Here is a 24,983-nt window from a genome sequence, read left to right as displayed (position 1 = left end):
GCTTTTTTTCCAGTCGTTAGCTACCTTTCGTTACTCAAGCGATCTACGATAAATTACTGCTAGAACTGGAGCAAGTTCTTTCGCATAATCTGTATTGAATCTTATAGATATCTCATCTGGCCATGACGCCTTTCGACTACAAAGCGACTGTAGCTGCTCTTCAATTCCGCGATCGGCTATATCAAAATCTGACAATTCGGCGTTTGCATGACGATTGGAAGGAGGGACAGTGTTACGATCTTTCGCGGTGAAACAACTTCGGAAGGCCAAAGTCAGTATTTCGGCCCTCTCTCTGTTATCTTCCGTTTCGGTGACGGTGTGGTCGCTGAGAGAATGAATAGATTATTTTGACCCACTTACTGATTTTACATACGACCAAAATCTCTCAGGGTGTTTACTCAGGTCGGTTGACAACGTCTTACTTTCAAAATCATTGAACGCCTCTCTCATTGCGCTCCCTACGCTCATTTTCGCTTCGTTCAGCTTTTGTTTGTCAGATAGGTTTTAACTTCTCTTGAAACTGAGATGAAGTGCTCTTCGTTTACGTTTTGCTTTCCTAATATGGCTATTAAACCATGGTGGATCTTTCCCATCCCTTGAAACCTTACTCGGAACATACTTGTCTAGGGCATATTGAACGATGCCTTTGAAAATTTTCCATTTGTTCTCCACATGTTCGTCCTCATCACCCAATATTTGATGCTGACTATTGAAGTATTCCGAAATTTCTATCCTGCCAATCTTGCTGAGCAAATACATCTTCCTACCTTTCTTCACATTCCTTGTAGGACCTGTTGTCATAGATGCTGTCACAGCCGTATGATCACTGATACCTTCCTCTACGTTAATTGATTCGGTAAGTTCAGGTCTGTTTGTTGCCAGGAGGTCTAAGACGTTACCCTCCCGAGTTGGTTCTCTAACTAACCATTTGATGAAAAATTCTTCCTGGAACGCCAAAATATCAAGTTAGGGAAGATATCACCTGGAGCTAGCTGGTAAATGAGGTGGATGAGAAATCAATGCAAAGCCCAGTTAATGCACTTTCGTCAATGTTATCGCCGATGTGTGAGATAATGCATTATCCTGGTGAGCACTATTTTGCGTTCCATCCTTGGTTTTCTTCCAGCCATTGCACGTTTCAAACGATCCGGCAATGAAGCATAACAGGATCCACTTACGGTTCTGCTTTTTTACAAGTAATCTACGAGGATTATCCCTTGGGAGTCCCAAAAAACAATGCTCATCATCTTTGCCAGCTAACAAAATGCTCTTTGCCGTCTTCGGTGCAGTTTCATCAGTCTTTGTCCATTGTTGTGACAGCCATTTTGATTGTGGAGTGTAATGCTGAATCCAGGTTTCATCAACAGTCACAAATCGGTGCACAATGTCTTGACGCATCGCCAGACATTGTGTTGAAATGTTGTGTTGGATGTGCTTCTGGTGGAGTGTGAGTAATCGTGACTTCCACATTGCACTCAGCTTCTTCATAGCCAGTTCTCCACGCAGGATATTGTACACTCACTCATTTGGGATGCCTACAGGCTCAGCAATCCCACGAATTTTTATTCAGTGGTCTCGCATTATCATGTCATGCATTTTGTCAGTGGCTTCCCTTGTGGTGGCATCAGTTGGATGGCCGGAGCGCAATTCGTCGTCGGTGCTTGTTCGACTACGTCGAAATTCATTAATCCAAAAGTAAATGGTCTTCAGTGATGGGACAGAGTCCATGTGAACTTAATCCAATTCTGTTTTGATTTGTGAAGCAGTCCAACCTTTCAAATGAGCATCTTTAATAACAACATGAAATCAGTTTTCTCCATTTGCAATCGCAGTCAACACACTGGCCAATTCATCCGGCTGTTAACACTGAACTGTACGCTGTTCATTGTTGAAATGCTTTATACTATTCCTGGAATACTCAAGCTTACCAACCATGTAGGTGCAAAAAAAGTTCCATTCTTAGATGTGAATTTACTAGACTTATCGAGCCCCCCTCGCACTTTAGTTGTAAATAACCTACATTTTGTTTTGTCTAATTGATCAATAAGGCAAGTGGCTCTGTTGGGACGGAATCCAAAGCTTGTTTCAGTCATCCTGATACAGATAATTTGTTTCCTTAAGTCATTTGAAGAACAAAAGGCTCCAGACGGTTGCTTTGCAAACCCAAGTCCGATAGAGCCATTAGTCCACCTCTAATGACTTACATGTCAACATGATGTTAAACGTCAACCCTTCTTTTCCTGACTGGTAGTCGACCAACGGATCTATATGTTCTACATACATAATTAGATGCCTGCGCTAGAATCTACCACCTAATCAACACGGTGAGTCCCAGTGACGTATCACGGAAATTCAGATGGCGGCAATATACTCACAAAATTACTTTTTCGAATGATTTAAGAATAAAATTTAAAGTTATTGGAAGTACAAGTTTGATTAAAAATAGAAGCAAATACACTGGTCATCCAATTTGGGCATTGTTGTTAACAATACAGATAATTCTGAGGAAAAACAAAGTAACATGAATTGTATTAGTAGATATAGAAACTCGTTTTAACAGTATGGAACAGAATAAAATGTTTTCCATTCTTAGTGAGGTATCAGCACAGGAGTAGAAGAATAAACCACTATTTTTATGGAGCACAGACTGCACTACTCAGCACTGATTAAACGGTACAAGAGGTAAAAATTAGGAAAGTTTTACCGGAAGGTTGTCTATTGACAAAACTAATATTTACTTTTTGTAGATGGAAATGAGGAAACTAAAGGACTGTCTAACTGTCTGAGGTGTTAGTCACAGATAGAACTGAACATTATACAGTTATTTGATGGCAGTGCTATAGTCGCCGAAAGTGAAAATTGAGTTAGATGATCAATGAAATCGGATGTGTGCTAGCTCGTAGTTGTAATATGCATACTAAGAAAAACTCATTTCTTCTTTAAATAGAGGAATAGAAAAGAAAACTTAGAATATGTTACATGACAATCAGTTTGTCTTAAGGAAAACTAAAGGTACCAGTGAGACAATTTCGACATTCCGCTTGATAATGGAAGAAAGAGTTAACAAAAAATCAATATACACTCAAAAGATTTGCCAATCCAGAAAAAGCACTCGACACTGTAAAGTGGTGCAACGTGTTTGAAATTCCTGGGAATATAGGTGCGAGCTGTAAACAAGGACACAAGGACGGATAATATACAATTTGTGCAAGAACCAAGAGATAAAAGTGGGAATGAAAGGCCAAGAAGGAAATGTCAAATCGGAAAGGATATATGACAGGGGTGTAGTCTCTCGGCCCTATTGTTCAATCTAAACATTGAAGAAGGAAAGACGAAATTAAAAGAAAAGTTCAGGAGTGAGATCACAGTTCGGGGTGAAAGGATATCAATGATAAGATTCGCTGATGACGCAGCCTCGAAGAAGGCTGCATGGTACACATTATAACTATCAGTAGAAGAAGCATTGGAATTCCAGATTCGTGCTTGAAAATAATGGATGATATTTCTTGAATAGCTGTGAAATAACATACCACTTGCAAGTATAATAGCCGTAATTTAGAAAGAATACACCTATCCGTCTTTAACTCTACTTTAGTAAGCGTCGGATGCTCTCCAAGGCTGTTCGCAGATGACGCGGTTGTCTATAACAAAGTAGCAACGCCGGAAGACAGTGACGTTTTGCGGAATGACCTCCACAGAATTGATGAATGGCACAGGCTCTGGCAGCTGACTCTGAACGTAAATAAACGTAACATATTGCGCATACTTAGGAAAAGAAATCCACTACTGTATAGGTACACTAATGGTGACAAACCGACGAAGGAAGTGGCTTATAAAGCACTTGTTCGGCTGATTCTTGAGTGTCGAAATCTATCTGGGATCCCTACCAGATAGGACTGATAGAAGAGACAGAGAGAGAGAGAGAAGTGTTGTGGACTGGCAAGACAGCCAATCCACAGTGACGGGTAGCCGAAAGGCACGCGTTAAGCTCACGCAGACTGGCGTGAGGTCTGGAACATTACAATGTCATTAATATAGCAAATAAAGTACGTAGTTGAAGTAATACTTAACTTTATTCCATAATTGGTGAACATCGCTCTTGAATGTACATGCTTTTAATATCTCAATATCAAATGGTAATGGCGCCTTGCTAGGTCGTAGCAACTGACGTAGCTGAAGGCTTTGCTAACTATCGTCTCGGCAAATGAGAGCGTATTTGTCAGGGTAGCATCGCTAGCAAAGTCGGCTGTACAACTGGGGCGAGAGCTAGGACGTCTCTCTAGACCTGCCGTGTGGCGGCGCTCGGTCTGCCATCACTGACAGTGGCGACACGCGGGTCCGTCGTATACTAGCGGACCGCGGCCGATTTAAAGGCTACCACCTAGCAAGAGTGGTGTCTGTCGGTGACACCACAAGAAGATCCAACGAAGAGCGGCGCGTTTAGTCGGCACGAGAGCGAAACGGAGGTGCTCAACAAACTCCATTAGCACACGTTACAAGAGAGGCGTTGTTCAACACGGAGAGGTTTACTATTGAAATTGGGAGAGAGCTCTTTCCACACACCATTAGGTGGCTTGCGGAGTACGACGTAGATGTAGTAACAAGTGATATGCATCCAAATTAATTTTTCTTTTATCACTTTTTTAACAAATATTCGCCTGTGGTTGTCACTAGTTTGAAAACCTGGTGTCATGTCTACTTGCGAAATTCTTTAAACGCCGCATCACACTATCGTTTCGCATGGGCTTCGCTTTCCGAGTGCTACGCGTTTTCCAAAAACCCGAAGAATATTTCTGTCGTCGTTCCGCTTCGCCTGTTACTAGTTACACGTATTCGTTCTACTACATACAGCCTCGCTGCAGAGCTTCTAGATATTCAAACGATGCCACAGCCTCCAGAAGCTTACCACTGCTTTAGAAAACTTGTACCAACAAATTCTATTTGAAGAGAGTTACTAGTTAAGCGTATTCGTTCTACTACATACAGCCTCGCTGCAGAGCTTCTAGATATTTAAACAATGCCACAGCCACCAGAAGCTCACCACTGATTTAGAAAACTTGTACCAACAAATTCTATTTGAAAAGAGTAATTGTATACATCGTCTTAAGATCCATAACAATGTCGTGTGTTTCTACCCTAGACTTATCTATGTTTTATTTTAAGCCGTAGGAAAAGGAAATATTTAATCTTCGCAGTAGATTCCTAAAGGCAGGTGTAGTGGAGCTGACGGATATATGTTGTTGTTGTTGTCTTCAGTCCTGAGACTGGTTTGATGCAGCTTTCCATGCTACTCTATCCTCTACAAGTTTCTTCATCTCCCAGTACTTACTGCAACCTACATCCTTCTGAATCTGCTTAGTGTATTCATCTCTTGGTCTCCCTTTCCGATTTTTACCCTCCACGCTGCCCTCCAATGCTAAATTTGTGATCCCTTGATGCCTCAAAACGTGTCCTACCAACCGGTCGGTCCCTTCTTCTTGTCAAGTTGTGCCACAAGCTCCTCTTCTCCCCAGTTCTATTCAATACCTCCTCATTAGTTATGTGATCTACCCATCTAATCTTCAGCATTCTTCTGTAGTACCACATTTCGAAAGCTTCTATTCTCTTCTTGTCCAAACTATTTTCCGTCCATGTTTCACTTCCATACATGGCTACACTTCATACAAACACACTTCTGGTAATGGAAAAAAGAACACATTGACACCGGTGTGTCAGACCCACCATACTTGCTCCGGACACTGCGAGAGGGCTGTACAAGCAATGATCACACGCACGGCACAGCGGACACACCAGGAACCGCGGTGTTGGCCGTCGAATGGCGCTAGCTGCGCAGCATTTGTGCACCGCCGCTGTCAGTGTCAGCCAGTTTGCCGTGGCATACGGAGCTCCATCGCAGTCTTTAACACTGGTAGCATGCCTCGACAGCGTGGACGTGAACCGTATGTGCAGCTGACGGACTTTGAGCGAGGGCGTATAGTGGGCATGCGGGAGGCCGGGTGGACGTACCGCCGAATTGCTCAACACGTGGGGCGTGAGGTCTCCACAGTACATCGATGTTGTCGCCAGTGGTCGGCGGAAGGTGCACGTGCCCGTCGACCTGGGACCGGACCGCAGCGACGCACGGATGTACGCCAAGACCGTAGGATCCTACGCAGTGCCGTAGGGGACCGCACCGCCACTTCCCAGCAAATTAGGGACACTGTTGCTCCTGGCGTATCGGTGAGGACCATTCGCAACCGTCTCCATGAAGCTGGGCTACGGTCCCGCACACCGTTAGGCCGTCTTCCGCTCACGCCCCAACATCGTGCAGCTCGCCTCCAGTGGTGTCGCGACAGGCGTGAATGGAGGGACGAATGGAGACGTGTCGTCTTCAGCGATGAGAGTCGCTTCTGCCTTGGTGCCAATGATGGTCGTATGCGTGTTTGGCGCCGTGCAGGTGAGCGCCACAATCAAGACTGCATACGACCGAGGCACACAGGGCCAACACCCGACATCATGGTGTGGGGAGCGATCTCCTACACTGGCCGTACACCACTGGTGATCGTCGAGGGGACACTGAATAGTGCACGGTACATCCAAACCGTCATCGAACCCATCGTTCTACCATTCCTAGACCGGCAAGGGAACTTGCTGTTCCAACAGGACAATGCACGTCCGCATGTATCCCGTGCCACCCAACGTGCTCTAGAAGGTGTAAGTCAACTATCCTGGCCAGCAAGATCTCCGGATCTGTCCCCCATTGAGCATGTTTGGGACTGGATGAAGCGTCGTCTCACGCGGTCTGCACGTCCAGCACGAACGCTGGTCCAACTGAGGCGCCAGGTGGAAATGGCATGGCAAGCCGTTCCACAGGACTACATCCAGCATCTCTACGATCGTCTCCATGGGAGAATAGCAGCCTGCATTGCTGCGAAAGGTGGATATACACTGTACTAGTGCCGACATTGTGCATGCTCTGTTGCCTGTGTCTATGTGCCTGTGGTTCTGTCAGTGTGATCATGTGATGTATCTGACCCAGGAATGTGTCAATAAAGTTTCCCCTTCCTGGGACAATGAATTTACGGTGTTCTTATTTCAATTTCCAGGAGTGTACTTTCAGAAACGACTTCCTGACACTTAAATCTATACTCCATGTTAACAAATTTCTCTTCTTCAGAAACGCTTTCCTGGCCATTGCCAGTCTACATTTTATACCCTCTTTACTTCGACCATCATCAGTTATTTTGCTCCCCAAGTAGCAAAACTCCATTGCTACTTTAAGTGTCTCATTTCCAAAGTAATTCCCTCAGCAACACCTGACTTATTTCGACTACATTCCATTATCCTCGTTTCGCTTTTGTTGATTTTTATCTTATATCCTCCTTTCAAGACACTGTCCATTCCGTTCAACTGCTCTTCCAAGTCCTTTGCTGTCTCTGACAGAATTACAATGTCATCGGCGAACCTCAACATTTTTATTTCTTCTCCGTGGACTTTAATACCTACTCCGAATTTTTCTTTTGTTTCCTTTACTGCTTGCTCAATATACAGATTGAATAACATCGGGGACAGGCTACAACCCTGTCTCACTTCCTTCCCAACCGCTGCTTCCCTTTCATGCCCCTCGATCTTCTAACTGCCATCTGGTTTCTGTACAAATTGTAAATAGCCTTTCGCTCCCTGTATTTTACCCCTGCCACCTTTAGAATCTGAAAGAGAGTTTTCCAGTCAACATTGTCAAAAGCTTTCTCTAAGTCTACAAATGCTAGAAACGTAGGTTTGCCTTTCCTTAATCTATTTTCTAAGATAAGTCGTAGGGTCAGTATTGCCTCACGTGTTCCAACATTTCTGCGGAATCCTTACTGATCTTCGCCGAGGTCGGCTTCTACCAGTTTTTCTATTCATCTGTAAAGAATTCGCGTTAGTATTTTGCAGCCGTGACTTATTAAACTGATAGTTCGGTAATTTTCACATCTGTCAACACCTGCTTTCTTTGGGATTGGAATTATTATATTCTTCTTGAAGTCTGAGGGTATTTCGCCTGTCTCATACATCTTGCTCACCAGATGGTAGAGTTTTGTCAGGACTGGCTCTCCCAAGGCCGTCAGTAGTTCCAATGGAATGAGGTCTACTTCCGGGGCCTTGTTTCGACTCAGGTGATTACAAAAGGCTGCAGGTGTTCTCTACCCGGTGATATCAGTACGGATTTCCATCGACAGGCGTCACTGCGTGCGATACAGCTCACTTGATGTGTGCTGATTAAGATGTGCGGAAAACAGGAGTGTCCTCTTTAAAAGTAATTTGCAAGTCATCATGAAACAACTGTAAGTAGCCACTTCACCAGTAGATGACTCACCATTGCAAGAAGATTTGTTCGAGCTGTATCATGTTAATATGGTACAAAACAACACATTGTATCACGTATAAAAGGTGATACGACATTATCGCTCTCAAGACGGACGTATACGGACACTGACCAGAATGCTCTAACAGTCCTCAACAGTCTTCTGTTTCATGCAAAGATTAGTAGGAAGTCTCGGTACATGAGAGTTAGTTTGAAATACGCGACGCGTTTAAGACGACATTTTTCATTTAGCAGAGGAAATGATATCTTGAGACAAATCGTCGGTATAAATCAACATACCATTCCAGCCCATATATCCCATTGTTTGATGAGTCTCCTGTCATTAAAGTGTCAAAATTCAAGGCAAAGGGAAGAAACGAGATGTGAAATAAAATTAGGAGGCTTTACCTTCGGTAATGGTTTCGTTTAAACTGGTTTCCGCACTAAAGTAAAATTCCTATAGCACCGGAGTTTAGATTTTACACTTACATGACACTGAATCTACTTTCTTCAAGTTACACAGGGCGTGTAATTATTCATTTCAATAACTTGAGGCCAATTTCAGTGCAAAGTTTATTCACAGTGTGTGTGTTCACCTTTGCTCTGCACCTAATTTAGCAGCGTAAGATGGAGGTCAAACTTCCTGTTCGTACACGCAGCAAACAATATAAAATTTATAATTGCGTAGGCTTCCGCGACCAGAGTCAGTCGACATAAAAGTCTCGCCGATGTATGCCTCTTCACATTCACATTCCACCTTGTAAATGCCTGCAGTGTGTATTGCATCCACCTTGTCCTTGGTTTAGCCTAGCACGTCCTGGACAAGGTAGGCCAATAGCAACGCGTTATATTCGTCTAGGGCAACACAACAAATCCGCAGTGGCAGAACATCACCGTGACTGCGGAAAAAAAATAAAATTCAGGGAAGCCTGTGTGTTGGCCAAGCAGCCAATTATGACGAAACGCAAAGTCAGAGAGGCCATAGAAATACTTAAACACCCTAACAACATGAACAGGGAGGATGGACTCAGGCTTGCCCCATCTTGGCTGCCAGCAATCAGAGCCCAACAGACTGCACTGTCAACACGAGGCACGAGCACTTCCGGCGAGTAACTGCCGCCGCGCGGCCGACGTCCAGCAGTTGGTAAACAGCAGCAAACTTCTCATTCGACGGTGGCCACCAGTCATGGTACATAACACAAGAGCCAATGGACAACAGAGGTCACTTTCTCCCTCCACCGCAACAACCTATTAAAATAAAGTTCCCTCTCCTTCTTCCTCAAGTGACCAATGAAACTAATTACCTTCTTAAAATTATGACGTAATGGCATGCGCAGTGCACACTAACAACAAAATATAAAGGACACTGCATAGATAGAACGCACCATTAGACCCAGACGAAGGCCGCTGCAATCGTGGCCGAAACGTTGGTTTTTCTATAGCAGCAGTAGTTTTTACATTATGACGCGATACCAAACCCAGAAAACTTTTATGTCGAATATAAAATTTAGTGCAGATTCCGACAATGAGACAGTACAGTAGATGTAGTCACCACTAATGAGTTCACACCATCCACTTGCAGCAACGTAACGAACCCGGAATTATTCGAGTATTGCCTTGAAATATGCACCGCTGGCATTGATCGAGATATGGTAACCTCACTAGCAGAATTCTGGATGTATGCAGCTACTACATTTCAAATTTATGGCTCTTGAAGCTCGATGGAATTATTGTGCTTAGGTTATGGACTCTGAGCAGTTGAACTAGTATGAGTAATTTATTCGAGAGTTAATCCGTTTCAGTTATATTCTGTTGTAGAAACAGAAACATAGTTTTTATTCAATAATGGCCTAATAACTGTAATTTACAGGGCGTTTCAAGTACACAATTGCTGTGTCGAAGTTCTCGGCACAGAACGTCCGTAACACTCATTGATACCTCAGACTGTGTCGTATCAGCTTCACTTTCACTCAAAATGTGTCCTAATTTTTTTTCTTCCCCGTTCTATGCCGTACCTCTTCATCGGTTATCCAATTTATCCACCTAATGTTCAGCATTTTCCTGCAACATAACATTTGGAAACCCCCCTCCTGGTCTGCATTGTTCGTCATTCACGTTTCACTTACGTACAAGGCTGCATTCAAAATGATCACATCCAGAAACGACCACCGAACACTTAATTTTATATATTAAAGTATTTCTTTGCTTCATCCACTGTTACTTATTTTTTTGCCAAGTAGCAAAACTCTTCTACTACTTTTAGCTGTACATTTCCTAATCTAATTCCCTCAGCGTAGCCATATTTAATTCAGTTCGACTACACTGTGCCGGCCGGTGTGGCCAAGTGGTTAAAGGCGCTACAGTCTGGAACCGCGTGACCGCTACGGTCGCAGGTTCGAATCCTGCCTCGGGCATGGATGTGTGTGATGTCCTTAGGTTAGTTAGGTTTACGTAGTTCTAAGTACTAGGGGACTGATGACCTTAGAAGTTACGTCCCATAGTGCTCAGAGCCATTTGAACCATTTTTTTTTACTACACTGTATTACTCTTATTTTACCTTTGTTAGCTTTCATCTCTTAACGTCCTGTCAAGGAACCACTGATTCCGTTCAAGTGATCCCCAAAGTTCATTGCCGTCTCTGACAGAATTACAATATCAATTTCCCTCCTTGAATTGTAATTCCTTTTCTATATTTCATTTTGGTTCCTGTACTGTAAACACTCACCAAGTGATTAATATTTCGTAAATTCAGTTCAACCGTCTGAAGATAAACAAAATGTTCGAAACCGGTAATGGTATGAAACATTAAAAGTTTTAAAATTTGTCCTTAATTTAGTGGTTCTTAGCCGTCGTAAAAGTATTCAATTGTAAAATCATGGACTCCTGTAATGGAAATACTCTTTTATAATTCTCTCAAAATCTCAAATCTGCAATGTTCACATTTCTACTTTCTGAATGACCTTAAACATACGTGCGATCAATAATGGTTGCTACTAAAATAATGTAGGAAAAACTATTTATTTTATAAGCTCACCACTATACTGAACAAATGCATGCCCGTTTCTGGCTTGCATACAGTGACTACGACTTCTACCAGAACAATGAGGCTAACGAAATCTTTTGTTTTTGATTTTCTCCTTCCGTCAGTGACAAATGAGAGCGAGAAGGCATCAGATATACACTCCTGGAAATTCAAATAAGAACACCGTGAATTCATTGTCCCAGGAAGGGGAAACTTTATTGACACATTCCTGGGGTCAGATACATCACATGATCACACTGACAGAACCACCGGCACATAGACACAGGCAACAGAGCATGCACAATGTCGGCACTAGTACAGTGTATATCCACCTTTCGCAGCAATGCAGGCTGCTATTCTCCCATGGAGACGATCGTAGAGATGCTGGATGTAGTCCTGTGGAACGGCTTGCCATGCCATTTCCACCTGGCGCCTCAGTTGGACCAGCGTTCGTGCTGGACGTGCAGACCGCGTGAGACGACGCTTCATCCAGTCCCAAACATGCTCCATGGGGGACAGATCCGGAGATCTTGCTGGCCAGGGTAGTTGACTTACACCATCTAGAGCACGTTGGGTGGCACGGGATACATGCGGACGTGCATTGTCCTGTTGGAACAGCAAGTTCCTTTGCCGGTCTAGGAATGGTAGAACGATGGGTTCGATGACGGTTTGGATGTACCGTGCACTATTCAGTGTCCCCTCGACGATAACCAGTGCTGGGAAGTGGCGGTGCGGTCCCCTACGGCACTGCGTAGGATCCTACGGTCTTGGCGTACATCCGTGCGTCGCTGCGGTCCGGTCCCAGGTCGACGGGCACGTGCACCTTCCGCCGACCACTGGCGACAACATCGATGTACTGTGGAGACCTCACGCCCCACGTGTTGAGCAATTCGGCGGTACGTCCACCCGGCCTCCCGCATGCCCACTATACGCCCTCGCTCAAAGTCCGTCAACTGCACATACGGTTCACGTCCACGCTGTCGCGGCATGCTACCAGTGTTAAAGACTGCGATGGAGCTCCGTATGCCACGGCAAACTGGCTGACACTGACGGCGGCGGTGCACAAATGTTGCGCAGCTAGCGCCATTCGACGGCCAACACCGCGGTTCCTGGTGTGTCCGCTGTGCCGTGGGTGTGATCATTGCTTGTACAGCCCTCTCGCAGTGTCCGGAGCAAGCATGGTGGGTCTGACACACCGGTGTCAATGTGTTCTTTTTTCCATTTCCAGGAGTGTATATTTGACTAAGTGAGTGCCTAATAAACATCAAAAGAAGCATGAAAGAAAAAATAATAAAGTATTGAGCCACGAAACTAAAGGACTATGTTCTGTTGTAGCCAGGAGAAGTGTGAGATTGAACAACCGGCATTATTTGATCTCTTTAGTTTGTACCGATTCTTTTGTTATTTCAGTGTACCCCAAATTCTGATTACGGTAAACGCACTGAAACGAATACAGAGAGGTTAAATAACTTTATTAAGCAGTCAAAACGTTTGAGATTTAACAACTGGCATTATTTCATCTCTTTAGTTTGTACCGATTCTTCTGTTATTTCAATATACCCCAGATTCTGATTACGGTAACCACACTGAAACGCATATAGTGACGTCAAATAAATTTATTAAGCAGTCAGAACGCCTGTCATTTTTTCGCGACTTGGAACTTGTGACATTTGGTATAAAAGACAAAATAAAACAATTATCTGTGTAAGTAACTTTTATTTTCTGGGAATTGCATCCTCAACCCCATGTGGAGCAGTGGTTGACGTGAATATTTCTTTTCCTGGGTGTAGCTAGTCAACTGTCTTACGGTTCATTTTGCTACAAATTAGCTATTCTGCATCACTTGTAACGACCTACAGTGTGCGTTTTACTGGGATATCTTGTATGTAGTTTAGTCATCGTTTGGGATGTATGGATTCAGATACGATAATATGTAAAACATAATAACTAATTTGTAGAAGCGCAAAGCAGGCAGCTGCCTACATTCAAGAAAAAAAATACTCATGCAGACCACTGATATACCTGAAGAGAGCTCGAAATACTCCATGAAAGGAACTAAAAGTGACTGATATAGATAAATGTATTGTTTTGACTCTTAATTCAAAAATTTTCCATTAATTTTTTAAGCAGATAAGTTGAAGTTCATTTAAATTCACATTTATCTATGTTGATGGTTTGTATGGACTGTTTTTTTGTATTAAATTTTTGTAAAAAGTTGTATAAAAAGATATTTTTCATTGCTATTTGTCAAAATACCTAACACATACTTAACTTCTTAACAAATAAATAAAAACTTAAAAATAACTTATCATTTGGAAATTGGGCAAATTTAACTTACAGTAATTTGATTTAGAAGGACAAAAAAAGATGGAATAGAAAGTGCAAGATGCAATCATCAGTGCCATTCTAGATGTGAGGGCCTCGATACTACACATCGAGCTGCTCGCCTCAGTGAAGCTGAGAGAGGACAGGTTACTCTCTCACCTAATTTTCGCATACGGAAAATTATTAAAGATTTTGTTACCACCTGACGCACCTTCAGTGAGATTCTAGAAAGTTAATGGCCTGAGCAGACATTGATGGAGCCTGGTAGGGCACTAAAAGTATGAGGCATTTTTATGATTCTTACCATGTAGAAATGACTTGTTGGGAGTTGAAAGCAATTGGTAGCGAGCCCATCGCTTAGTAAATCTTTCCAGACAGGCCCACAGCCATACAGGACAGACAGGGCAGCCTCTCATGGAGACAGTGCTGCCGGCCAGAGTGGCCGTGCGGTTCTAGGCGCTACAGTCTGGAACCGAGCGACCGCTATGGTCGCAGGTTCGAATCCTGCCTTGGACATGGATGTGTGTGATGTCCTTAGGTTAGTTAGGTTTAATAAGCTCCAAGTTCTAGGTGACTGATGACCTCAGAAGTTAAGTCGCATAGTGCTCAGAGCCATTTGAACCATTTTTTGAGGCAGCGCTCCAGCAGAACAATGCCACGATATCTGCCATGGCACCAGCAGAAGTCTGGACTTTTGAAGGCCCTACCAGTTGAAGCCTTTTAGAGCTCCTGCCAAGACTGGGAACGACTCAGCTGGTGTATAGCTACTGAAGCTACTGAAGGAACCTACTTTGAAGGCGCAATATTTTCATTTGAATAATAAATAAATAAAAACTTTGGTAGATAAAAAATCAGTCTCATTACTTTTTCTCACATAGTTTTTTATAGCTACCCAGAGAAGTGCTGGTATGGCTCAGTCATATTTATGTGATCAGCACTCTGTGATACATTTTTGAACAGGTATTGAGAAGATGTCAGTCACTGAATAAAAAAAAACATGGTATGATATTTTAAAAAAGACATACTGCTGATCCTACACTGTGTGATCAAAAGTATCCGGACACCTGGCTGAAAATAACTTTCATGTTCATGGCGCCCTCCATCGGTAATGCTGGAATTCAGTATGGTGTTGGCCCACCCTTAGCCTTGATGACAGCTTCCTCTCTCGCAGGCATACGTCCAATCAGGAACTGGAAGGTCTCTTGGGGAATGGCAGCCCATTCTTTACTGAGTGCTGCACTAAGGAGAGGTATCGATGTCGATTGGTGAGGCCTGGCACGAAGTTGGCGTTCCAGAACATACCAAAGGTGTTCTGTAGGATTCAGGTCAGGATCCTGTGCAGGCCAATCCATTACAGGGATGTTATTGTCGAATAACCACTCTACCACAGACTGTGCATAATGAACAGGTGCTCGATTGTGTTCAAAGATGCAGTCACCATCTCCAAATTGCTCTTAAACACTGGGAAGCAAGAAGGTGCTTAAAACAACAGTGTAGGCCTTTTCTGTGATAGTGCCACGCAAAACAAGGGGTGCAAACTCCCTCCATGAAAAGCACGACCACACCATAACACCACCGCCCCGGGATTTTACTGTTGGCACTACATGCGCTGGAAGATGACGTTCACCGGGTATACGCCATACCCACACCCTGCCATCGGATCTCCACATTGTGTACCGTGATTCGTCACTCCACACAATGTTTTTCCACCGTCCAATCGTCTAATTTTTACGCTCTTTACACCAAGCGAGGCGTCAATTGGCATTTAGCGGCGTAATGTGCGGCTTATGAGCACCCGCTCGACCATGAAATCCAAGTTTTCTCGCCACCCGCCTAACTGTCATAGTACTTGCAGGTGATCCTGATGCAGTCTGGAGTTCCTGTGCGATGATCTGGATAGATATCTGCCTATTACACCTTACGACCCTGCACAGCTGTCGGCAGTTTCTGTCAGTCAACAGACGAGGTCGACCTATACGCTTTCGTGCTGTATGTGTCCCTTCACGTTTCCACTTCACTATCTCATCAGAAACAGTGTACCTAGGCATGTTTAGGAGTGTGGAAATCTCGCGGTACAGATGTGTGACACTAGTGACACCCAATCACCTGACCACGTTCAAAGTCTGTGAGTTCCGCGGAGCGCTCCATTCTGCTCTCTCACGATTTCTAATGACATCTGAGGTCACTGATATGGAATACATGGTAGCAGGTGGCAGAACAATGCACCCAATATGAAAAACGTATGTTTTTGGGGGCGTCCGGATACTTTGATCACATAGCGTATCTTCATAACGAAAAAGTTAGAAGAACGGCATTGGTGCTTGTTGGTGTCTTTCTGCTTGCTGAACATTTGCTCGATATCTTTTTTATTTTGCTCCTGAACAAAAAGTTACTTTGGGGGACCAAGTTAAACTGGACACGCTGCACTTTGAGCTGAGGCGTTGCTTCTCCTGCTTTATACACTCCTGGAAATTGAAATAAGAACACCGTGAATTCATTGTCCCAGGAAGGGGAAACTTTATTGACACATTCCTGGGTCAGATACATCACATGATCACACTGACAGAACCACAGGCACATAGACACAGGCAACAGAGCATGCACAATGTCGGCACTAGTACAGTGTATATCCACCTTTCGCAGCAATGCAGGCTGCTATTCTCCCATGGAGACGATCGTAGAGATGCTGGATGTAGTCCTGTGGAACGGCTTGCCATGCCATTTCCACCTGGCGCCTCAGTTGGACCAGCGTTCGTGCTGGACGTGCAGACCGCGTGAGACGACGCTTCATCCAGTCCCAAACATGCTCAATGGGGGACAGATCCGGAGATCTTGCTGGCCAGGGTAGTTGACTTACACCTTCTAGAGCACGTTGGGTGGCACGGGATACATGCGGACGTGCATTGTCCTGTTGGAACAGCAAGTTCCCTTGCCGGTCTAGGAATGGTAGAACGATGGGTTCGATGACGGTTTGGATGTACCGTGCACTATTCAGTGTCCCCTCGACGATCACCAGTGGTGTACGGCCAGTGTAGGAGATCGCTCCCCACACCATGATGCCGGGTGTTGGCCCTGTGTGCCTCGGTCGTATGCAGTCTTGATTGTGGCGCTCACCTGCACGGCGCCAAACACGCATACGACCATCATTGGCACCAAGGCAGAAGCGACTCTCATCGCTGAAGACGACACGTCTCCATTCGCCCCTCCATTCACGCCTGTCGCGACACCACTGGAGGCGGGCTGCACGATGTTGGGGCGTGAGCGGAAGACGGCCTAACGGTGTGCGGGACCGTAGCCCAGCTTCATGGAGACGGTTGCGAATGGTCCTCGCCGATACCCCAGGAGCAACAGTGTCCCTAATTTGCTGGGAAGTGGCGGTGCGGTCCCCTACGGCACTGCGTAGGATCCTACGGTCTTGGCGTACATCCGTGCGTCGCTGCGGTCCGGTCCCAGGTCGACGGGCACGTGCACCTTCCGCCGACCACTGGCGACAACATCGATGTACTGTGGAGACCTCACGCCCCACGTGTTGAGCAATTCGGCGGTACGTCCACCCGGCCTCCCGCATGCCCACTATACGCCCTCGCTCAAAGTCCGTCAACTGCACATACGGTTCACGTCCACGCTGTCGCGGCATGCTACCAGTGTCAAAGACTGCGATGGAGCTCCGTATGCCACGGCAAACTGGCTGACACTGACGGCGGCGGTGCACAAATGCTGCGCAGCTAGCGCCATTCGACGGCCAACACCGCGGTTCCTGGTGTGTCCGCTGTGCCGTGCGTGTGATCATTGCTTGTACAGCCCTCTCGCAGTGTCCGGAGCAAGTATGGTGGGTCTGACACACCGGTGTCAATGTGTTCTTTTTTCCATTTCCAGGAGTGTAGCTGAAAGCCGCTTGACACTACTGCGACCAGCGAGTTGCAGGCCGTGACGACCGCTGTCAGGTCCATCAGATGCAGCGCAGCGGAACTGCAACAGGGCTGTCGCAAAAACCGTGTCCCACAGCCGGCGGAGCGCGCCCTGACCGCAGCGGTCGCCGGATGCAGCGGCCGAGCTGCTACTTAGTAGCGAGCGTGAAATTGGCGGCAATTGCGGCCCAGACTACAAGGAGTGTCTGGTGCGCCCGCACCCCGGGCGGTAGCCGGCTCAGACGGAAATTCTGCAAACAGGAATTCCAACGCAACCGCACCTGTGCGTTCTAGCGGCTGACGCTCCGGAACTAACGCGGCAATAGCGGTCTTCGCAGTTACAACAGTGCTTCAGTTAGTAGCTCCAAGCTGATGATGTATACAGTAGTAGAATGGCATCAAACTGCCAGTTATTTTGCAACGTAATGATACATTGCTCTTCTGAAGCTGTCACGACTCTGTTTTATTTTATACAATATGGCACTTTGTGTTTCGATACGATTCCGTCATTATCAGCTTCCAACCATATATTCTGACCATGAGTACAGCCACTTCTCTATGTTTCTGTAATCATGCCGCAATATTTGTTCCTTAAGAGGGGTCACTAACCTACACTGGAGCAGTGCAGAAACCTGCAGAAAGTAGAAATTATCATCGCCAGCACCTGGCAGGCAGCGAGACGATGCATAATAGCTTAGAGCTGCGAGCCACGAGATAGTGCACCAATGACTTGGTTTAAACACATATCCCTCCACAGTGCCCCGCAGCATAAGAACACGAAGCACTCCGTCTTCAGGCCACGAGTGGCCTACCGGGACCATCCGACCGTCGTGTCATCATCAGTGGAGGATAAGGATAGGAGGGGCGTGGGGTCAGCACACCGCTCTCCCTGTCGTTATGATGGTATTCTTGACCGAAGCCGCTACTATTCGGTCGAGTAGCTCCTCAAGTGGCATCACGAGGCTGAGTGCCCCCCGAAAAATGGCAACAGCGCATGGCGGCTTGTATGGTCACCCATCCAAGTGCCGACCACGCCCGACAGCGCTTAACTTCGGTGATCTCACGGGAACCGGTGTATCCACTGCGGCAAGACCGTTGCATAAGAACACGAAGAGAGGAACTGAACTTAACTAAACTCAGTCCGAACAGGCCTCGGAAGGCTCGACGGTGCCGACCATGTCACTCACCCACAGGCGTTACTGGATGCGGTTATGGAGGGGGATGTGATCAGCACGCCGTTCTCCCTGTTGTTGTCAGCTTTCGTGACCGGAGCCGCTACTTCTCTGTCAAGTAGCTCCTCCATCGGCCTCACAAGCCAATAGCTGACGGCCATCCATCCAAGTGGTAGCCAAGCCCGACAGCACTTAACTTCGGTACCCACTGCGGCAAGGTCGTTGGCCCCTGAAGGGAGGAACACTGAACTTTAATGTCTCAACGACGTAATTTTGAGTAATCTTTTTTTTAAAAAAAAAAAAACAAAAAAAAAGCAGCCTGTAACCCCAGTGCTCCATTCTAGATGCCATATCCATTAGCAGTGTCTCATGGAGTGAGGGGATATACACTGTTGATTGCATTTCGTCTCTTTTGGCTTTCTCACCCTCGCTTTCCCCATCTTCAACATAATTCATCGTTGCCTTCACTTTTAACGTACCATGTATGCCTATGACTTCATAATAATGATAGTAAAACGCATTAAATGTTTCACTACAACAATAATTTGTTTACATCAGTACCTAGTACATCATCATCTTGACTGTAACCCAGAGTAGATTGTACGCATGTGTAGCAGAGTAGTTCTTCCAAGATGAAGAGTCAGGAATTTAAGTGATCAGAATTAAAAGGCTGCGTGTTCCAGATTCTTTCAGTAGCTTTGCATAACATTCAGAGGGCATCACATAAACAAAAGATATACACAGAGTCCATTTCACAAATAAACATTTAAAAACAAACACTTAACCGTTTATAAAGAGTTAAACGAAGTAACGTACTTTATATATGCCTTCCCATGCCAGCGAAAATGAAAATATTATGCTTGACTTCACATTCTAGGATATTAGCAGACAAAAAGAGTATAACCAATTTAAACGAAAGGACAGGATGCAATATTTCAGTACACTGCACGAACACCAATCATGATAACTCACTACGTTCGAATTTAAACAACTGACTATGTGTAATCAAGCCATATTTGTGGTCACGTTTTGCAGTTTTACTACTTAAAAGCACATTTATAAACACTTTGCATTTTTACTATTTAAAAGCACATGTATAAATACAACTGGCGATCCAGATATAGATTCTGCTGATAAATTTAAAAACTCCCGTATCGTCAGGAACCGATGTTCGACAGTTTTGTGGTATTTCTCAAGCATTAATTCTGCAAAACTAACAACCGTTTCCCCTATGAGAAAAATACATTATAGACATATGTTAAGAGAGAGGAAGCGAGACAGAGGCAGACAGTTGAAATTAAGTAAGATTAGAATATAACACTCCGCTATACCTACTTCATTACAAGTGAAGTACAAGATGTGACAGGACAAATATGGAGAAGGAAATGGGCCATGCCCTTTTCAAAAGAATGACCCCATATTTGCCTTTAAATGATTGGGGAAATAACATAAACTACAAATCTAGATGGCCAGCGAGGGATTTAAACGGCATTCCTATTACATGAAAGCCAAGCGATTTAACCGTTGCACCATTTCTCTCAGATGTCAGTGGGACACACGCACCGGGCGTGCAGAAACCGATTGACTACTGTAAGCATGCATAAAACCGTGACTATGAGAAATTGAAACGACTCTGTCCCATATAAACAAGCTTAAAACGAATTACATCCATAACACAGCACTTCACCGCCAGCTTTAACCATTTCTATTAATTTTATTATTTACAAGATGCAACATAGTCTCTAAGAAAGACAGTGATCAACGAAGCACAAAATTTTTCTTTATTTCAAGTAGGTGACCATAAACAACTTATTGTCATACTATCGATTTTGGTCAACAATCACCATCTTCAGATCTTTCAGGAAAAGGGAAGCAAAATACAACTATTGGGCAATGTATGTCTTGTAAACAATGAACTGCAAAATAATGAAAAGGTGCTAGTTTCATTCATATTACTAAACAGCTAATCCGACCACCTACTAGTTGCTGCAGGTCGTTTATCTGACGGCTTCTAGGGACAACAAATATTTTCTTTTGAGTATTTAATGTAATTATGGACGAAAATTAAAAATTTTAAATGTAAAAAGCTAGTCATCAATATGTATACTCTTAAGTTAAAGAATTAACACAATAATTCAAGTATTAAAATTGTAAACTATGTATATGTCTTGAGGAAGCATGGAACTGCCTCTCTGGACTCAAAATCATAACACTGATAACCTGATGTATGCCGTAAATGAAAACCATTCAGATTATTCGATGGAAATGACAAGTGTGCTATTTAGGAAGCAACATCATGATTATGTTCTTGTGGTATGGGTCCACAGCTTCTATAAAAAATTTTAAGGATTTTATCTTGCTTCCAGCTGTTCGAATTGTATTCTGAGATTGCATTTTCGATATTAAAATCATTCTGAAGCATAAGAATTTGTCTTACAGACAGAGATAAAGATATCGATGGTAGGCAATAAAATACTCATAACTCCATCTGTCTCTGAGAACTCATAATTTCAGTAACCAGTAACTTCATAATCAAAGAGAGATTTGAAAGAGCATGGATTTCTCTAATCTGTCAATAACTAGGCTTCTACTATAGAATTAAACATGTAGCGACTTTCTTTACCACTTCATATCGTTTTTTAAGAAACCGCTTTTGCTTCACCTGCAAAATTTAACGAAATAGAGTTACGAGGTTTTCGTTGCCTACCATCGATATGAAAATGTTATGCTTCAAAATGGCTTAATGCCGAAATTGCAATAAAAAATTCTAACATCTGAAACCAATAGGAAATCCTTTTTTTTAAAAAAAAAGAGTGATACAGAGTCGCCAAACATATTCTGCATTGTTGCCATGTTTCAGGTATACTGCCAGAAGCGAAGAACTTATTTCATGAGCCTATGTGTTCCTTGAGCTGGCACGGAAATGACTTCCAGCCTGCGTCTGAAAGACATGGCTACCAAGGGCTGGAATACAATACGTATATGGCAATGAGTTTTATTCCCATTTCAGTAACTAGGTTTAGGGGCTGGAGCGTAGATATAAGTGATACTCAGATGCTCTAACTGCGAACTAAACATCATAAATCCATAAATTATTTTTGTTTTTTGTCTACTGCAACCTGGAATGCTCATTCGCCAGACCCGATTCTCATTTTTAGACCGTCCACACTTAGAGTCGGCAACACATGTTTTGACCATTACAGACACAGAAAATATTTTTCTTCGGGTTGCTGTCATTGGAACTATCGCTAAGACAGAAGAATGTAAATGAAAAGACAACACATCATCGACTGCAAAACGTGAACATCCACAGAGAGACTTCGTAAGCTACAAACAACAAAGTTGCAAACCAAGAAAGTCTATTGTTCAAGGCAGCCATAAAAAAGCTGTAGAGAAAGTGAAACCAGTGAATGTAAGAAGTGCATGTTCGATTCCAGCTTCTGCCAACCTGCACGGCACAGCAGCTGTCATGAGAACGTGGAAAAGGGACACAAACCACTGAAAGTAATATCTAGAATAAGTCATCCTTAAGTAAAACTGTCATTCAGTCCATAAATACTGAAAGAACAAGAAGTATCATCTGCACTTTATGATTACAATATAAACTATTTTATATTCCGGGCAACCTCAGCTGATCAAAGGCTGGATGTTAGGAAGAACTCCTCTCACAGCTGGTAAAATTGTTGTTTATTAAAACACGAATGGTTTCGCGGCTTTAAGCCGCATCATCAAGAGAATCTACGTGGTAAAAAGTAACGTACAATGTCACCACTTTTTGCGGAGATTAAAATTAGTGAAGGAATGTCTAAAATATACTCACAATGTTAAAAGATCATAGGGATACCCATCGCTCCTAGTCAAAAGATACTACTAAGAGAATATCGTCAATATTATGGCGAGAGAAAGGTAAAGAAGAAGCGCCCCATTATTTAAAATTTGCCTGCAACTAAAAAGAAAAAAGAAAACACTTTAGAGTGAGTGGATGGTGATTTTTTTTTCTTTTTTTCTTAAAAGGAGGCCGGATTGGCGTTAAAAATTGTCGCTGCTAAAAAGAAAAGCGGTTAAGGAAAGCCACAGAAAATTTAAACCTTTTAGCCGCACGGGGATTTGAACTTCAGGCTTCCAGATTAAATAAAAACAAAAGAATTCTGTTGGTATCGAACACTGAGAGGAAGAAATTCCTGCAAGCGTACATCGGGAGAACAGTACTGTACGTAAGTAAAACGTGGACCACTGGACATTCGGGAAACAAGAGCCTGGAATCATTTGAAATGTATTACTATCAAAGACAGTTAAAAATCAAGTGGGCACATAAATTACAAAATGAAGACCAACTAAAAAGATAAGTAAAGAGACCGTAACCAGAAGAAGGAACAGGTTAGTGGTGCGTCCGCCACGACATTCAGGAATAGTTGACTTGTCGCTGGAAAAATAAGTAGAGGTTAAAAGCAGTGGGCTACACCAAGACCAAAGTCCGCCCCAGTAGCTGAGTGGTCAGCGTGACGGGTTGCCGTCCTCCGGGCCCGGGTTCGATTCCCGGCTGGGTCGGAGATTTTCTCCGCTCAGGGACTGGGTGTTGTGTTGTGTTCATCATCATTTCATCCCCATCCGGCGTGCAGGTCGCCCAATGTGGCGCCGAATGTAATAAGACCTGCGCCAAGGCGGCCGGACCTGCCCCGCGAGGGGCCTCCCGGCCAATGACGCCAAACGCTCATTTCATTTCCATTACCAAGACCAAAATATTCAAAACTGATTAGTGAGAATGTTGGGTCTAGTAGTCACGTAGAGATGAAACTAGCATAAGACAAGAAAAAAATGCAGGACGGCAACAAACCAGTGAAATACCGATGACATTAACAAAAGTAGATAGTGTTTACTGATGAAGGTAGTGATAATGATGGTAACGAAGAAAGAAATGCGTAGCTCAAAACACGCGCAACAGTTAATGAAACTGACAGTAGCTCTGAATCCACGAGAGAATACCATATTTATTTAGTAGTAAGCAAGCGAGACTCAGATATTCAGAGACAGCTTTACAGAGAATGAATGAAGATTTCATCAGTTTGCAATAGGCATTGACACCCTACTGATCTGAGTGACAGTAATTTGTGAAACAGATTCTACTTTAACACATCATCTGTACCTTTTCGGAACGTCTTAGCTCCCCGGAAAATAGTAGCGACAAAATGAAACCTAGCACAGTGAATTCATAACTGCGACGTCAGTGAATAGCTGTGATACAGTGAGACCTGTCTTTTATTCTCACATACCACAACAATTTACAGAAGCTACAGCCCTGTCTAGATCTAGGTGACTGTGGATAATTACGGTAAGTCAATAGTGACCTAAGGCGGTGTGGGCGCTTGGAACAACTAGTAGGAAAAGCAAGCACAAGACTGACAGATTCAATGGGAGAATCTTCAGGAAATATGAATCATCAACGAAAGAAACGGCTTACCAAATCAACCAACCGAATTACCGTTTCTTCGGTATTGGTCGTTAGTGAGTTGGATTAATTGAAGAGATAGAGAAGATCCGATGAAGAGCGATGTGCTTCATCACGGAATCGTTCAGTCGTTCCGAGAGCATTACTGGTACACAGATGTTCAACAAGAATCAGTGTACCCATTTGCCCAGTAACAGAATGACAACAACATTAAAATGCATACAACGTTATAATACAATAATACACTACTGGTCATTAAAATTGCTACACCACGAAGATGACGTGCTACAGATACGAAATTTAACCGACAGGAAGAAGATGCTGTGATTTGCGAATGATTAGCTTTTCAGAGCATTCACAGAGGGTTGGCGCCGGTGGCGACACCTACAACGTGCTGACATGAGGAAAGTTTCCAACCGATTTCTCATACACAAACAGCAGTTGACCGACGTTGCCTGGTGAAACGTTGTTGTGATGCCTCGTGTAAGGAGGAGAAATGCGTACCATTACGTTTCCGACTTTGATAAAGGTCAGATTGTAGCCTATCGCGATTGCGGTTTCTCGTATCGCGACATTGCTGCTCGCGTTGGTTGAGATCCAATTACTGTTAGCAGAATATGGAGTCGGTGGGTTCAGGAGGGTAAAACGGAACGCCGTGCTGGATCCCAACGGCCTCGTATCGCTAGCAGTCGAGATGACAGGCATCTTATCCACATGGCTGTAACGGATCCTGCAGCCACGTCTCGATTCCTGAGTCAACAGATGGGGACGTTTGTAAGACAACAAC

At 44.0% G+C, this 24,983-nt stretch overlaps 1 protein-coding gene and 1 pseudogene across 1 annotated transcript in view; both read right to left on the bottom strand.

The window, feature by feature from the left end:
• The window catches only part of LOC126152346 (uncharacterized), a 349,747-nt gene that overhangs the window by 79,535 nt on the left and 245,229 nt on the right, over positions 1–24,983 (bottom strand). The window lies entirely within an intron of this gene.
• Positions 18,561–18,678, bottom strand: LOC126163559 (5S ribosomal RNA; annotated as a pseudogene).

Source organism: Schistocerca cancellata, chromosome 2 (assembly GCF_023864275.1).
Source record: "Schistocerca cancellata isolate TAMUIC-IGC-003103 chromosome 2, iqSchCanc2.1, whole genome shotgun sequence".
Lineage (NCBI taxonomy): Eukaryota > Metazoa > Arthropoda > Insecta > Orthoptera > Acrididae > Schistocerca > Schistocerca cancellata.
The sequence above is the reverse complement of the archived record's forward strand: the minus strand, read 5'-3'. Positions and strand labels throughout refer to the sequence as shown.